Source organism: Diadema antillarum, unplaced genomic scaffold, assembly GCF_040938485.1.
Source record: "Diadema antillarum isolate AM-2024a unplaced genomic scaffold, OU_Dant_1.0 scf00000134, whole genome shotgun sequence".
Lineage (NCBI taxonomy): Eukaryota > Metazoa > Echinodermata > Echinoidea > Diadematoida > Diadematidae > Diadema > Diadema antillarum.
The window spans coordinates 1005983-1022716 of record NW_027271023.1 but is presented as its reverse complement, the minus strand read 5'-3'; positions in this window follow the sequence as shown (position 1 = coordinate 1022716).

Here is a 16734-nt window from a genome sequence, read left to right as displayed (position 1 = left end):
GAAGATTTTTACAGATTCCTTAATTTTGGGGGGTTTGGGCCCCCCTGGGGGCCCCCTGGGTGGGGCATGATGCCCATTTTAACAAATTGAGTTCCTAACCCCCTAGGGATGCTACCTACCAAGTTTGATGAAAATCGGTCCTGGGGTTTTCAAGAAGAAGATGAAAATGTAAAAAGTTTAGGCACGACGCACGACGGACGACGGACGACGGACGACGGACGACGGACGCCGGACGAAGGGCGATCGCAATAGCTCACTTGAGCCTTTGGCTCAGGTGAGCTAAAAATCAAGAGGCAGATTGTAACAAATGGTAACAGTGGTGACAGTCACATGTTACTCTTTAAAAAACTACAACAGTATTCTACATCAGTACAATTATCTGATCTAACCAGTGACTGTTGCTTCCTTCCTTGTAGTTGTCAGTTGATAAAGCATGTTATATAATGGGCTTTAGAATCTCTGCAATCTCAGACATTGGTCAATCATTATGCATTGATTTTTACTGATCCACACTGAGCCATGCATCCAGTGAAATCCAAATGCATGTGAAATCCAAATGCATGACAAATGCATGAAATCCAAATGCATGCTTTGTAGTCTACGTATAAAAATACCGGACGCATGATGGGGAAAATGGTTGAATTTCATGAATTTACGGGCCCCATTGTTATAAAGCGAATGATGCACAGGCCTATTTTGTGGATCAGTAAATTGAATGCTCTCGTTTAACTTCAGAAACTGTATAAATTCTACTCCCTGCGCTCGTGGGTTTATACAGTTCCAAAGTTAAACTCACATATAGCCCATTCTCACTGATGCAATCTGTCCTGTACATCATTTGTGTAGGAATTTCTTTAATCCAGGCCACTGCACAGTGACCCAAGGTCACTATAGAGTCCATGCAACAAAACTATAGTATGCTGGTAGGCCTACAAATTATGTATTGTATGTCCAGATATCTTGACCTGGCCTAGAGCCTCTTATTATCACAAGCATCACTTCTGCCTGTTGTGTAACCTTTCCAGATTTTAAACCCAGGGTACTCAGCCAGAGTGTTTTTTATCTTTGTGCAATAATTAACAGCTCAGGAAGGAAAGCTGGACATCCACTGGATATGGATCAGAACAGACACTAGCTTTGACTACCTGTGGATCTATTTCATAAGAAATCAGCCTGGGTCTTGCCCACATCAAATGATTGACTGGTTGGCTTCATGCCTAACTAACAGTCAGGCAGCGGCGCAGCACAGCTTGCTGGGTCGAAATTATTCTCAAAAAGCTGTATGGTGTCTTCAAGGGGACATATATTGAAAAAAAAAAAGGAGTCCAGGCACAGGATGAAAACCGATCGAAATGATACAAAGAGGAATGAACCTAGAGGATAACATGTAATACAATAATTGGAAGAGAAGATGATAGCGTATTAAAGAAAAACAATGAATAACAGAGAGGATATGCCCACTAGTCCTATCAAATCAAAATCAGAATTGACAACAGATAAGAATATTTGCTGAAGAAATAATGGAAGGGTAAGAATCAAAGAATCACCTGAGAGTAAAAATATTGCATCTCAGTAACAGATTTTGTATAATTCATGTCATTTATGAACTCTATGGGACTTGCATAGATCTGCATTTTCTATTAAAGTGACACCACACATCTTTGCCGCATAGCCAAAACAAGGATTCCCAAATTATTTGGGAACTTTTATAGTCTTATTGTTAATGACATTCATTACTGGTATTCCTGAATTCAGTACTCATTCTTTTCTTTTTTTAATATGATTCATTTGGAATTTCTGTTCTTTTTTCTTTTCCTGCTGTTTGATACCAAACCACTTTTCTTTGAAAGGATAGGCCCTAAATTATTGTTCACCAAAAGCATACTGCCCAACAATGTTATGATAAACTGTGCACAACTACAACTGTATAGAAGCTACAGAAGACCACTGCTTGACCTTATCAGTAATGGTGTATAGGTATGCTTTTTTGATAAGTCTTCTCAAAAGCTCAAAGACACCATGCAACTTTTGGGGGCTAATTTTGACCCAGCTAGCCATGCTGTGCCTAACTCTTTATGTGCCATGTTCGCACGCCCCACTCAATCGACGGTGTGCCAACTTTGCATTGATATACTCTGCTGAAACGCACAAACCCGCCCAAACCGATTGATAAATCGCCAAAGGCCACAGTACAATGAAAGCGTTTCATATTGCACTTTCATTCCTCTCACATGTAGTTTTCATCTTTAATTTGGGGATCGACTAGAAAGTGGGGTTATGGTTCCCTACGGAATTTGTGTGTAAATTCTAAGTTTCTGTCACTATTTTGTGTGCAAAAGTGATGTGCCTTTTTACAATAATATACACTGGACAGCAAAAGAAAGTACCCACTTCTGTCAAAGGCCCACACAAAAATTCACCCCCTAGAAATAAACAATTTTTACAGGTGTGCTACAATTCCCCTTACTAATCACATGTGCATAAGCAAGTGAATGTCTTCATAACAAAGAAGAACTTGACATGCACAGCATCTTGGTCACTGAATCAAAAGTCCCACACAAAAGCAAAAATGGCCACTGAATGGACAACGTTTTTTAAACAACCAACATTGATCCCAGCTCTGCAGGAGGAATGGACAGAACTTCCCCAGGACTACGCCAGACAGCTTGTCCAGAGCATGCGTCAGAGATGCCTGGAATGTGTCCAGGCACGAGGAGGATCTACATTATTGAAAATTGATGTTTGTGACTGCTTTTTTTCGTCCTGTGACATTGATTTTTGCGTAAAACTTGTAAGGCTCATTCTGTTACATTTTGTGACTTTTGATTCAGTGACCAAGATGCTGTGCATCAGAGTGCATGTCATTTTTTTTTCTTTGTAAGAAAGATAAACACTTGCTATTGTGTATGTGATTTATAATGGATATTGCAGCTTACCTGTGTACAAAAATTGTTTATTTCTAGGGGGTGAATTTTTTTGTGTGGCCTTTGACAGAAGTGGGTACTTTCTTTTGCTGTCCAGTGTAGTTCCTGGTCATTTGAAAGAAAAGCAATTAACAGATTTGTCATGCAATTTACAAAGCTTGGCATTTTCTCTACTAGTACAACTTCGCACACTACAGGTCCAGCTACACAGAAATCTATCAAGTTACACGGGTTTGACAAAACAGAATGTTTTTCCAAAGCATGACAACGTTGGTGTCTCAGAATAATGTGGCACACAGGGGGTTTATACCATGGCACATAAAGAGCTAATTAATGATAACTGTAATAGCATTAGCATATAAGCTGACTGGCTACACAGACACATTCTGCCTCTTGTAGTACAATTGTAGTACTAGTAGTAGTAGTACCGGGCTTTGGCTTCTTAAACCAGAGTCGAGACAAGCAGCATGCAAAACTACAGCAAGTTGCCCATAATTTGACAATAACATTTTTTTGACACCATCCTAAATTCAACCTCTGCCGACATGTAAAAACCGATGCTTTTTGTGTGCGGTCAAATTTTGGCATGTACGGTACATAAGGCTAAGCGGGTAACCCTTGACCGACAAGTATGTCTAATTCCGCGAAAAACGTCTCATTTATAATAATGACATTTGCTGGGTCAGTTTTTCGCTTCTTAGACAGACACTATTGATACATACGCCACTGCGACAGTTTCCACCGTTCTGGCGGAAACGCAACTTCGACCCAGTTCCCCCCGCATAAAAATGGTTATTATTATTTTTTCCAGCTTGGTTTTCAAACCAATCTGGAAAAAATATATACAGGATTAATCAGTAAACATTTTGACTCACCTCTTCCACTGTTTCCTCCTGTTTTCTGATTGTTTCCTCCACTTCTTTGCAGCACTCCCAAATTCATCGCCACCTTCGTTTGAAACATGACCGCACGAATGTCTATGGCATGCCAAATGCTCATTCACAATATTACGAAGTTAAATTTAGCGCTCGAACAACTTACTAGTACTTAAGTCAATAAATGTAAGTGTACCAATATACCAGGTAGTGATTGTATGGAGCATTTGGCTTGCCATCAGACCTTTGTGCGGTCATTTTTCAAACGAAGGCGGCGATGAATTGGGGAGCGCTGCAAAGAAGTGGAGGAAACAGTGGAAGAGGTGAGTCAAAATGTTTACTGATTAATCCTGGGCATATATTTTTTATGCGGGGGGAACTGGGTCGAAGTTTCGTTTCCGCCAGAAAGGTGGAAACCGTCGCAATGGCATATGTATCAATGGTGTCTAAGAAGTGAAAAACTGACCCTGCAAACAAATGTCATTATTATAAATGAGAAGTTTTTCGCGGAATTAGACATACTTGTCGGTCAAGGGTAACCCCTTTGTACACAGTTATACTGTGGATCATCAGAGCTACCAAGTCTCACACATTCTGTGTGAGACTCAAGCATTTTGGGGCCGTCTCACGATCTCACGCATGGCACCCATTTTTCTCACGCATTGGGCGAAGCCTGCAATTTGGGCCTATAATAAGGAGCATAGCTCAAAGGATTAGAGTGATAGTTGCAACTGAAGGTATATTTTCCTTTTGTCTTTCAAAATAAGTAAAAGATATTCACCTAAGTATGCACCTGATCACACCATTAAGAGCTAAGAATTGAAAAAGCTCCCTACCGTGGGAGGCATTATGTGAGGTTGAAGCTTGGTGCAGGTTTTTTAAAATCAAAAGTAAATTAAACTTTTTCCATGTCTAAAAGACAAAAAGTCAAATGTTACAAATTCTAGTGACCTCATAATCATGTGCTTTAACAATTGTAGGGTGGCACATCCTATTACCGGACGCTTTTCTCTGTGGCTTTGAATTCCGTACTCATAGAATGAAATTTTGGCTAAAAATAACACCACTTATGCACAGACTCATGGAAATTACGAATTCAGCCAACTTATGTCAATTCTTCGTTCCAGTTTTTAGAAAATATGCTTCAAACATACCCCTCTAAAAATAGTGGTTTTTCGCGCGGTGCAAAATCGCATTGTATTACCGGACGCGATTTTCGTAATCGAATAATCGAGGTCTTTCACACATAATCCTTGCACCAGAATCACAATTCATCCCACAAATCACCGTACACATTCTCACCGAGCGGATGACAAACAAAAAATCTGCAAATGAGGCTCAAATTTCATATTTTACGGTAAAATTTCTGTCTTGACCATTTCGAACAGTTCACGCAAAATAAAACCTTGTGAGAAATCGACAACTGGTTAGACTACAGTGTACGTGCTTTGTCTATATATGGGAGCTGCACGTGCGGGTGATGAGTTGCGGGCCCCTTAGCGCACAAACTATTTCCGCATCGTTCACGTTTAGAGGACGATAGCTACAAATTTCCGATATTTATCAGTGAACTTTTGGTTCCATTGGAATCTTAAGCATTTTCCTGAATATTAGTGGGATTTCATAGAATTTCAGTCGTGAAATGTGATTCAAACATGCATAAATATTAACTATGAAGAGGTGCAGGTCACTCGATCAACTATAAATTGGAGGTAAAATATAATTTTTTTTCGTGTTTTTACATTTTTATGTGGCGTTTTTTGCGATTTCGGCCCACACAAAGTTCTGTGAGGCTAATCTACGAAGTCTCGCGCGTACAGAATGTCATTCGTACGCAAAAATGTGCGTGTCCGGTAATACCATGCGTCCGGTAATACCATGCTTGCCCTTGACCGAAAGATCGGTCTGTATCTGTCCGTCGGGGAATGTTCCGCGGAGACTGCGTCTGGCTTCACAGATCCCCTCCGTATACAGACCGAAGTCAATGATTGCGGCTCCTGTGTGGAGCAGTCACGCACAGATCAAACGTTACGATAAACCAAATTTCAGACAGCTTTTTTACATTCAAACAAGTTTGACATGACATGACTCATTATGCAGCAATATTTGGGATAAATTTCTCAATTGTGCAATCGAAATACTCACATAAACTCGATAATAACGCAGAAATGTTATCGATATCGCAACATCGCCGTTCGCAAGCTGTAAGTCGCCATTTTGAATCTGTAAGCCAATCACTAGACAGAAAGATCCGTCTGTCCGGAGGACTCTTTTGTATTTTGCCATTAACGCTGTCCTCCGTAGACAGACGGAAGGTTGTAGTACCCATTGCTGTGTGGATGTTCTTAACCACTGTCTATATGGAAAATTGGGTGAGGTACCTCACCCTTCTCGATTGCGTCTAATTCACGGCCCTAGGTCGGCAAATTTAAGCTTGAATAGTTAAGGGCAAGTCCAAGATAAGGTCCCCTCAGAAGGCAAAATTTCATCTTTGCTCAATATTGACATATTTGGTATCATTTTGAAGCTTATAAGTTGAAGTTTTGATTTCCGTGGAGGAAAAAATGATATTATGTAAATTTATGCAAATTTCAAGGGCTTCATTTGCATAAATGTGAAACACAGCGTTACGTATGGGACATTTATAAAAATTCATATTAATTCAAAGGAAAGCAAATAATATTTGATTAATATGTGGACATAAGAAGTTCATCACATAGTTTAACTTGGTATGAAAATTTAGGGATTATGCAAATGATTATGCAAATTAGCTCGTGTCCTATCAAGAGAGGTCCCATACGTAACAAAATGAGGTCATTTTTTTAGGTTTTTTCTGAAATTGCTAAGGTTATTTTAATGTCCTTTTGGAAAGTTCTAATTTATTGTTTAGAGAAATTAAATACCAGAGAAAAAAGAAAAAGAAGTAAAAGAAATATTTTTTATCAGGCATTGAAATAATGTTACGTATGGGACAAATGCGTTACGTATGGGACATCCTCATACATATTGCATGTGAGTGCATGTAGCTAGCTGGGAAGGTCTCTCAGTACACAAATGGTCAATCATCCTGAAGAAAGCATCCCAACATTGTAGCTACTTTTTGAGTTATAGACACTTGAAACAATACATGAACTTGACTGAACAATTTTCAGAAAGGGGGAGGGGAAAATGGCAAAATACACAATGAAAAATCAGCATTAAAGGGATGGTATAGTTTTTTGTAGAAATGGGGATTCAGTTTTCAACATTTAAAGAGATGATTGGAAACCAATTATATGAATTACTTAAGAGCATAAAATCCTACGACCAGAGGAATTCAAAGTTTATGTGATGGAGATTCAATTTGAAATGGTTGTGATATATATAGAAAAAAAAAAGTAAAATGATTTTTTTTTTATTGCAAGTGATACACAAATTGTCCTCATTCAGTTTTCAGTAGTAGCCACAACAAAATTCATGGGTATACATACTGAGTTGTGACTCGAATCAATGACCTGACTGCTAGACAGACATCATATATCTACTCGATCACTGGGGTTCCATGCAGCAGGTATTGCTTATTTATTAAACTTCATATTTTTTGTGTCAAGTTGTTTTTTATTGAAACTAAATGGCAAACTGCCCTTCATCAATGCAAGTAAACACTTTAAACTATTCAATTTTTCAGTAGTAACTATCCTGATAAAAATAGGCATACATACTCAGGTTGGTCATAAAAAATATAGAATATGATTGAATGTGATTATGATGGTAAATATCGGGGGAATATTGTTCCCTTGTCAATCAGGATCAGTATTTGAGTAATTTCAACTGATTCCACCTCAATAATTATGCAAAAATTTGTTTAAATGGGTGTTTTGCAAAATTATTTTGCAAAATACCCATAAACATAGTTCTCCACACACTAAACGAATGGGGGACAAACGGCATGCATACCCAGGTTGGTCATAAAAATATAAAAATATGATTGAATATGATTATGATGGTGAATATTTGGGGAATATTGTTTCCTTGACAATCTGGATCAGTATTTGAGTAGTTTCAACTGATTTTACTTCAATAATTATGCAAAATACCCATAATCATGGTTCTTCACACACTAAATGAATGGGGGACAAACTGTCCCATACGTAACTGTCCCATACGTAACACGTCATGTCTGTCTTTAATTAGAACCTGTAATTAGAGCTTTTGGCCTAATGACATGAAACTTACCTGTGATAATCTTGAGTGTTGTGACTTTCATCACAGTGAGTTACAAGTTGTAGAATGATATACTTTCAGAGAGTTTTGAGGTTGAAAAAAATGTTCAAAAAAACAAAATTTTTCTGATCCCATACGTAACGGCACATATTTTCTCTTCTAGAATGTAATTGTCAAGGTCATTTTTCTCAATTTTTTACATGATTATACTTCTTCTAGATATCAATCACCATGGTGAAGTTCAATATGATCAAAGGCCATTAACACTATTTTTCAGGTCATAAAAGTCTCTGAATGTCCCATACGTAACGTGCGCGTTATCTTGGACTTGCCCTTAAATCAACTATTCAAGGATAGACTACACTCACCAGATTAATGAATAATCCAATATTTCGGTAGAATTTTCAACGCAAAACAGACATCAACCAGCCCGTCGCGTCGTCACGTTCAAACTGCAGAAACATACAGTATGAATCTATCACATGCGAGGTAGTTTCTACGTGTTTTTTTTACTAAAACACGTACCTCGCATGTGATTGGTTTACAGATTCAAAATGGCGACCTACAGCTAGCGAACGGCGATGTTGCGATATGGATAAAATTTCTGCATTATAACCGCGTTACTGTATTTCGATTGTAAAATGTGAGAAATTAACCCCAAATATTGCTGCATAATGTGTCATGTCATGTCAAACTTGTTTGAATGTAAAAAAGCTGTCTGAAATTTGGTTATCGTAACGTTTGATCTGTGCGCGTTGCTCCACACAGGAGCTGGGATCATTGACTTCGGTCTGTATACGGAGGGGATCCGTGAAGCCAGACGCAGTCTCCGCGGAACATTCCCCGACGGACAGATACAGACCGATCTTTCGGTCAAGCCAATCACATGCGAGGTACGTGTTTTAGTAAAACAAACGCGTAGAAACTACCTCGCATGTGATTGGCTAATAGATTCATAGTGTATGTTTCTGCAGTTTGAACGTGACGACGCGACAGGCTGTGTTTTACGTTGGAAATTATACTAAAATGTTGGATTATTCATTAATCTGGTGAGTGTAATGTATTCTTAAAAAGCTAATTTCACTATACAAGCTTAAATTTGCCGACCTAGGGCTGTGAATTAGACGCAATCGAGAAGGGTGAGGTACCTCACCCAATTTTCCATAGAGACAGTGGTTAAGAACATCCACACAGCAATGGGTACTGCAACCTTCCGTCTGTCTACGGAGGACAGCGTTAATGGCAAAATATAAAAAGAGTCCTCCGGACAGACGGATCTTTCTGTCTATGCTTGCCCCTACATTTTCTCATTTAAAACTTACTTGACTTTTCTGTGAAACTACAGAAATCTAACTTTTAGCTGTTCTCTGACCACTTTATGGGATGCACTGGATGGTTCAGTCCACTGACGCTGCTTCCATTTTAATATTCTCTCATCAACATTAAAAGTTGTTCTTAAACCCAAGCTCTCAGCAAGAAGTTAGAAGAGAGCCAAGTTTGATAGCCAAGAGATCAAGAAGGATGTTTCATAGAATACACATCAAATATTCTCTATCCAATTAATCAACCACTTGACCATCAAAATAGAACATGAACAATTGATGAAATACAGTATTATTCTATTAAGCGAGCTCCAGCTAACGTGTTAGCACTAACAGTAACACTACAGCACGTCGGCAGTAGCAGCTCCACTCCAAGCGTTGGCGTTGCGGAGCGGAGGCCGCGCCCGCCCCGCCCCGCTCGCGCTCCAACAGTACTGCGCTAAATAGTATTATCACGTTTCGGGAATGGTTCAAAACTAGACTAGAATCTAGACCCTCTAGTGCCGCTAGCCGAGTGGAAATGCATCACGATTAAAACTTCGGAAAAAAGATGACAATTTCTACTTACCAGCTAAGTTAAGGTGATCGTAACAGTCAGCACCCCAGTGCGGTGGTCATCCTTGGGTCCGAGGAACCAACATACATTGTACGACCTAGTACTCCATCGAGCTCGCGAATACCGTATAACACTGCATGCATAAAATGCAAGGGATCGGACGTACCTACCTTTGATCAGTTGTGAGGCTAGATCATGCCTATGGAACGCCAGTTGCACAACACAAATGCATGTCGACTTGCATTGATTTATGATACTCGACGTCTCGTGCATGATCAAGGATATCAAAATATGTGCTATTATTTTACGACCATTTTTCTACCTTTCCTTAGATTACGTGAGCATGTCCCCCAAAACCTCCCTAACCAAGATTTTGCCAGTGACATTATCTGTCAATCATTAATTTATAACTCTAACTATCTAAGTACATGTACACATGTCTGGTATGAAAATATGCTCAGCTTGGTACTTGAAAGATATACTCTTGGTTTCTATTTTTTTTCTTTGCACATATCCAAGTAATCTGAAGAAATATAGTAGAAAAATTATTTTGAAATATATGGCACATATTTAGATGTTCACTCTTTTGTCACGTGTTCAGAAACTCCAACCCAAAGCACCTTCTGATCTGGAGATTCTCCCGCCTGAAACCCCTCACAAACGGGAGACTCCAAGTTGATGAGTGCGAAGCGCGAAGTTCCTAGGGTTCTAAAATAGATGCTCTCTGGTGCTATAAGTCTTATTTTTCTTCAGCATACAATAGCAATATAAGTAAGAAATCCTTTCAAACGGGAGACACAGAACCAGGGCGGGAGAAATTAAATCTCAAGCAGGAGAACGGGAGATTTTGCAAAAATGGGTTTTCGGCGGGAGATCTCCCGTCGAAAACGGGAGAGTTGGGAGTTTATTTGATGAAAATTGGTTTTGAAATGACTGAGATATCCAAAAAAGGTGATAATAATAAAGGGCGACAGGCCACGCCTTTTATTAGGATCTCTTTGTTTCACCTTGTTTTTTATATCTCAGCCATTTCAAAACCGATTTTCATCAAATAAACTTTTGATACCCTTTAGAATTGCATGCTCTTTGACATCTCATAGAGTGGTCTGTGAATATCTCGCAAAACGTCAAAAGCTAAATCCTCACCTCGACCAGAACTGTACACACCCTTTAATATGACAGAAACATGCAAGTTATGCTGAGTTGAGAGGAAGGTACAATCCAAAGTCTTTTGTCAAACATTTCAGTACTTTAGCAATGATTGACAGATGATGTCACCTCAAGAATATTAATAATGATTGGTTTGGAAGGATTTTTTGTGGGCATTCCCAAGTAATCTGAAGAAAAAATAGAAGAAACTAGAAATGTCGCTATGGCGACTGGTATGCCTCCGCCATAATGTATGATTCTCCTAATAGGTACAGATAGTACATGTGGACAATGTGTGATTACATTTTCACAAAAGTGGCAAAATATTAAAACGACAAGTTTGTCACAAATGTGTTAAATGTTCACCTTCCTTGACCTAGGTTTAATTGGATGAATACAACTGTAGGAGAGCATGTATTTGGGAGTTAAGGACTTTGACTTGACTTTGACCCATTCATATGTTTATGCATCTGAGTTATTTTCAAGGTACGGAGAAAAAGTGCAATTTCTGTATTGAATAGTAAATTGTTACCATTTTCATCTGGCCTTTGACCCTAAAATTCATAAAATAATCACTGTCAGGCAGAACATGCATAAATATGTAGTATGTTTCAAGATAACTTGAGCCACTTCGGAGATATGGAGGAAAAGCTTAGTTCAGCACTTTCACTTGATCTTTGACCTTGAGGCAAAAACAAAAGAAAAAAAAAAACTTTCCAAAGAATCTCTATTAGGTTATGCATGCATACACCAAGTGTAAAAAATATAATAATCCTGCCAGCATTGCATAAACATGACGGAAATAGTAAAATTTTGAAGTGTTTCCCTTGACCTTTGACCCCTGACCTTTGACCCCATGAACCCTAAGGCCCGTATTCTACTGTAGACCAAGGTTTAAACCCATTTTAGACTCACCTATGATTTAGCTAGACCCGAGGTTTAAATTTTGTATTCTGCTAGCGAGGTTTAGTTAAACCCAAGTCTATTTCGGGTGCCCTCTATGGAAGAAGAAATTCTCCCTCTCTGAGTACTTTTCTCTCCGCAAATTCACTTAAATTTATTATTGGCAGTGTATCAGCCACATGAGCGTGAATTTCTTGGATTTTGAATAGTTTTTACGGGTATTTATGTCGAATAAGGGCATGCTGTACTTTTGCTTGCGACGACTCGTGAAGCACTGTACATTACTGTACAGTTTGTGTATGTGTGCGACGCACATCACAGGATACACGGTAAGCGTATATAGCGTAGCGCTATTATATTCCTGGCCTGGCTAGCTAGCTTTGAATGCTCAGTACCAGCAGAGCCGCCGCGCCGGCCGGCGGCGCGGTTGCTGTGTGCGCTGGATGGGACATGGCTTTTTATGTCGATTGAATCGTGAGTTCGGAATGGATTGGCGATTGATCAAACCAGGACTTTGAGGTAGGAAATTGAATAAAAGCTTTTTCTCTTAAGATTGTCAGTTTATAAAAATGGAAACCATCCTAAAATATAGAAATAGATAGCATATCTAGGCCTATATCAACCCTGTCTCGATATACATACCGTACCACACTAACCTTAAACTTTTAATAGATCTAACGTTAATCCTAACGTTATAATAATGTACTCTAGCTGTTCGAATAGGTTCTACTAACGTTAGTAGGACCCTACTCCAAGTCCTAACGTTAGTCCTACGATCTAGGTTCTCACTGTTAGTCTATCTATGCCAAATCGACCTCAGCCATCAGGCTCCTTACACTCTAGTCCTACATTGAGTTCTTGGTCTAATCTTCAGGTTATTTTCATCGTAAAGTCTAGACTAACTACAGGTAGTAGTATTTCTAACATATACATTGTAGATCTCGAGTCTCTTCTACGGTGTAAGTGTACAAGTACTAGATTTAGTACGTAGTAGGCGTATCTCGCGTGTGGCCGGCAAGCTAGCTGCTGTACTGGTACGTATCCAGCCAGCCACTCGTTTTGTGCCATTGGCATTGATCTGTGTGCTGGTACCCTTACCAGTCATCGTTAGACTCGATTTAAACTCGAAATAAACCTCCTCCTGGGTAGGTTTAATTTAAACCCAATTTAGACCACAGCTGGACTTAGTAGAATACAAATTAAACCTGGGTTTAAACCTGGGTCTAAACTGGTGGTTTAAACTCAGGTTTAAACCCCAAAAACCCACTTTAGACTCAGGCGTGGGTTTAAACTCGGGTCTCAGTTTTTAGCAGAATACGGGCCTAAATGTTCTAGATAATCACTGCCAGTCAGTAGGCCTACATGTATATATACTATGTTCCATGAAGATACCTTGAACAATTTCCAAGGTACAGAGAAAAAAGGTGAAATTTTAATATTTTTACTTGACCTTTTGACCTTTGACCTTTGACCTCATGACCCAAACTTTCACCAGAGAATCTTAATTGGGTAATACATGTATACACTAAGTTTCAAGAAAATATCTTCAGGCATTGCATAGATATGGTGGAAATAGTGAAATTTTATGTATTTGACCTTGACCTTTTGACCTTTGACCTTGAGCATGTGCACCAAAAAGTTGATAGGCACAACTTCACCCCCTAATACACATACATGCCAAGTTTCATTAGGATACCTCAAAAGGTTTTTATAGTTACCCTGTCCACAAAATTCATTACGGACGGACGGAAGGACGGACGGACGGACAGACGGACGGACGGACGGACGGACGGACGGACGGACGGACGGAAGGACGGACGGACGGACGGACGGACAACCCGAAAACATAATGCCTCCGGCACCACTTCGTGGCGGAGGCATAAAAATCATTAAAAATATATGGAATGTTTCTAGATATTTGTTTTACCGCAAAAGTGATGTTCAAGGGTATCATAAATAACACTAATCAACATGCATTTGGATTTCAGGTCTCTCGGCAAGTCTGCGGCATTGTATTGCAAATGTATTGAAAACCATTTCATTCGTCAGAAATACTTTAATAGCACAAAGTGAAATGCACAATGCTGCACTGTCACACATGTTTGCAATGTTTGTGATTCCAAACAAACTGAACCATCAATAAAAATACACAAGAAAACAAGAATTGAACCCGGTAAACAATTCTTCTCACAAACGTGCTGTATCCGTTTTGTATTTATTGCCAATTTCTGTGGGTCTACATCAATCATCCTTTTCAAATCCCTTCAAAACATTCAGCATGGTTCATTCCCATAATCTTTTGATAGTCGGAATACACTTCACCAGTGCTCTTCTATGACTGCTGCATAACCAACCATACATATAAGTTGACTGCAATAGCACAAACTAATGTACTGCTTATAATACTCAATCTACAACATGACTACACAAGAATCTGAATTGTCTGTATCTACACTGACTTTAGGAGCTTACAGGTATACACAAACATGCAGATTTGTGGCAGTAAATGCATTCTAAATGTTAAGACCTAACAAATCATGTCACAAGCACTATGTTTATCTAACCTGGTAGAATATTAATGCATAGCAAATGATAAATCTAGTTAAAGTATGATGGTTAGCATATATACAAGTAGGCCTACATTTAACCGTTCACCCAAACACAATGTCTGAGGGGGAACAACAATTTTCGCAAGCATTGCACATACAACCTGAACAAACATATGGTACCAAACACAAATATTCTTACAATACAGTTATACACACAAAAATGTTGACTTTACAAGTACATTACACAAGGTTAAAAACATTGTATATGCTTTTATATCTTACTTAAACACTCTTGCAGGATGAAAAATAAAACTTGGCATAGTGCATTCACGAGAAACCAATAGTCATCTCCGCATTTCAAAATATCTGAAATTCGTAATCAGAACGCAGCAAATTTATTATCACAAAGTGCAGATTACGACACATTGTACAATCTGTTTATAGATGCGCATGTCAAACGATGAAAAATAATATTTACGATAAATTTCTGAAAACAGGACAATCTCTTTCGCAAAAGCAATCACATCTTTCTCATACAAGTGTGACTGTATTATATAAACTTTTACATTCTGTACACATCTGTATTGTGGTCCTAAATGTGCGACCTTGCCTGACAAGCAGTGGAAGGCATAGTAACTTGTCATCAATTGCCAAACATGAAAACATTTTGAACACTTTTCTTACCTTGGCAAAGCTTACTGCAATGACACAAGCATGACACCATATCCCAAATTCCCAACAACGAATAAAGTGTGTGAAAGTCTGTCTACAGCAGAGTTGAAAATGACCACTGCTCTTTCAAAAACTAAATTGAAACGAACTCAATTTTATCACCCCCTTCAATTAAAAAGTTCAAGAATGGCTTGAAGTCTGCTGATTAAGCAGATAATCATTGAATTCTTCTATGTAGTGCATGAACACTTTGTACATGGATATTTAAACTGTAGACATTATAATCATTACACACTAAACTATCTTGGTTCAGGCGTGTGATTTCACTAAGGTTTCCTCCCAAGCCAAAAGCAGGATGTTTCAGCGACCTTCAACAGCCCTACAGTAGTAACATTCATTCATTTACTTAACGTCTTCATACAACGGGTATTAATTTTCAGGCACCGCTCCTGATCGCACACGCCAGGAAAATATACCATGTGGCATTTTCTTTTAGAAACATAGAAACTGACAGTGTGAAAAGTCTTCAGCCATTTATTCTGCACCACTGAGGAATTTCTGTCCTCATTTACAAAATGAAGTCAAGGTGATAAAAAGTATTTGCCTTCATTTTCTTTCGCACTGAAAAAAAAAGAGAAAGGCTATTGCTGGCAAACCATTTTGGGTCTTTGCACATTTTTTTGCAGTTTATGTTCATGTTATGAAATATGCAGTATTGTACATCACTTTGTGCAGCACTAACTACAGGTACACGGCAGCAGTGCCTGCAAATATTAGACATACATGTGTGCAAAGCAAGCCTATCCTCACAATATGTCACTTCACTATTACTTGGAACAAGCCCCTTTCATGAAAATGAATTAAAAGAATAAAAAACAACAAATAAATTCACAATTTTTTTTTTTTTTTTTTTTTTTTTGGTACCAGTGGCTTGCACTGTCACAGCCTCTTAAACTTATCCCTTACAAGATTATATTTCCATAGACTTTGTGCAGAAACCACTACATTCCTTAAGCAGTGGGTAAGATTCCTTTGGACAGCCATAGAAAATTTGTTCTCCAATATAAAGCAAATAAATAAAACAAGTAAAAAACAACGAATAAATTCACAACTTTTTTTTTCTACCAGTGGCTTGCACAGTCACAGCCTCTTAAACTTATCCCTTACAAGATTATATTGCCATAGACTTTGTGCAGAAACCACTACATTCCATAAGCAGTGGGTAAGATTCCTTTGGACAGCCATAGAAAATTTGTTCTCCCATATGAAGCAAATATGAAACCATCTTCAAAAACTTTACCAGACCCTGTGTAGCACCAGCTATTAGCATTGCCTATCATAGCATCATAAATATTCTGCCTTTCTTGGTTATCTAGCTTTGTTTCATACTGACCTTCACTGAGGCTTGAATGAGTGATATTTATAATGACAATGAACTTTTAGCAACTTTCTAGGAGAAACAAAAAGATATGAGAGGAAACATAGCACATCTATATCATAAAAGTACTGTGGAAGGGAAATATAAAGGGAGGGGAACACACATAAAGTCTTGGAATCACACAGTATAAAAGAAGTTCTTCT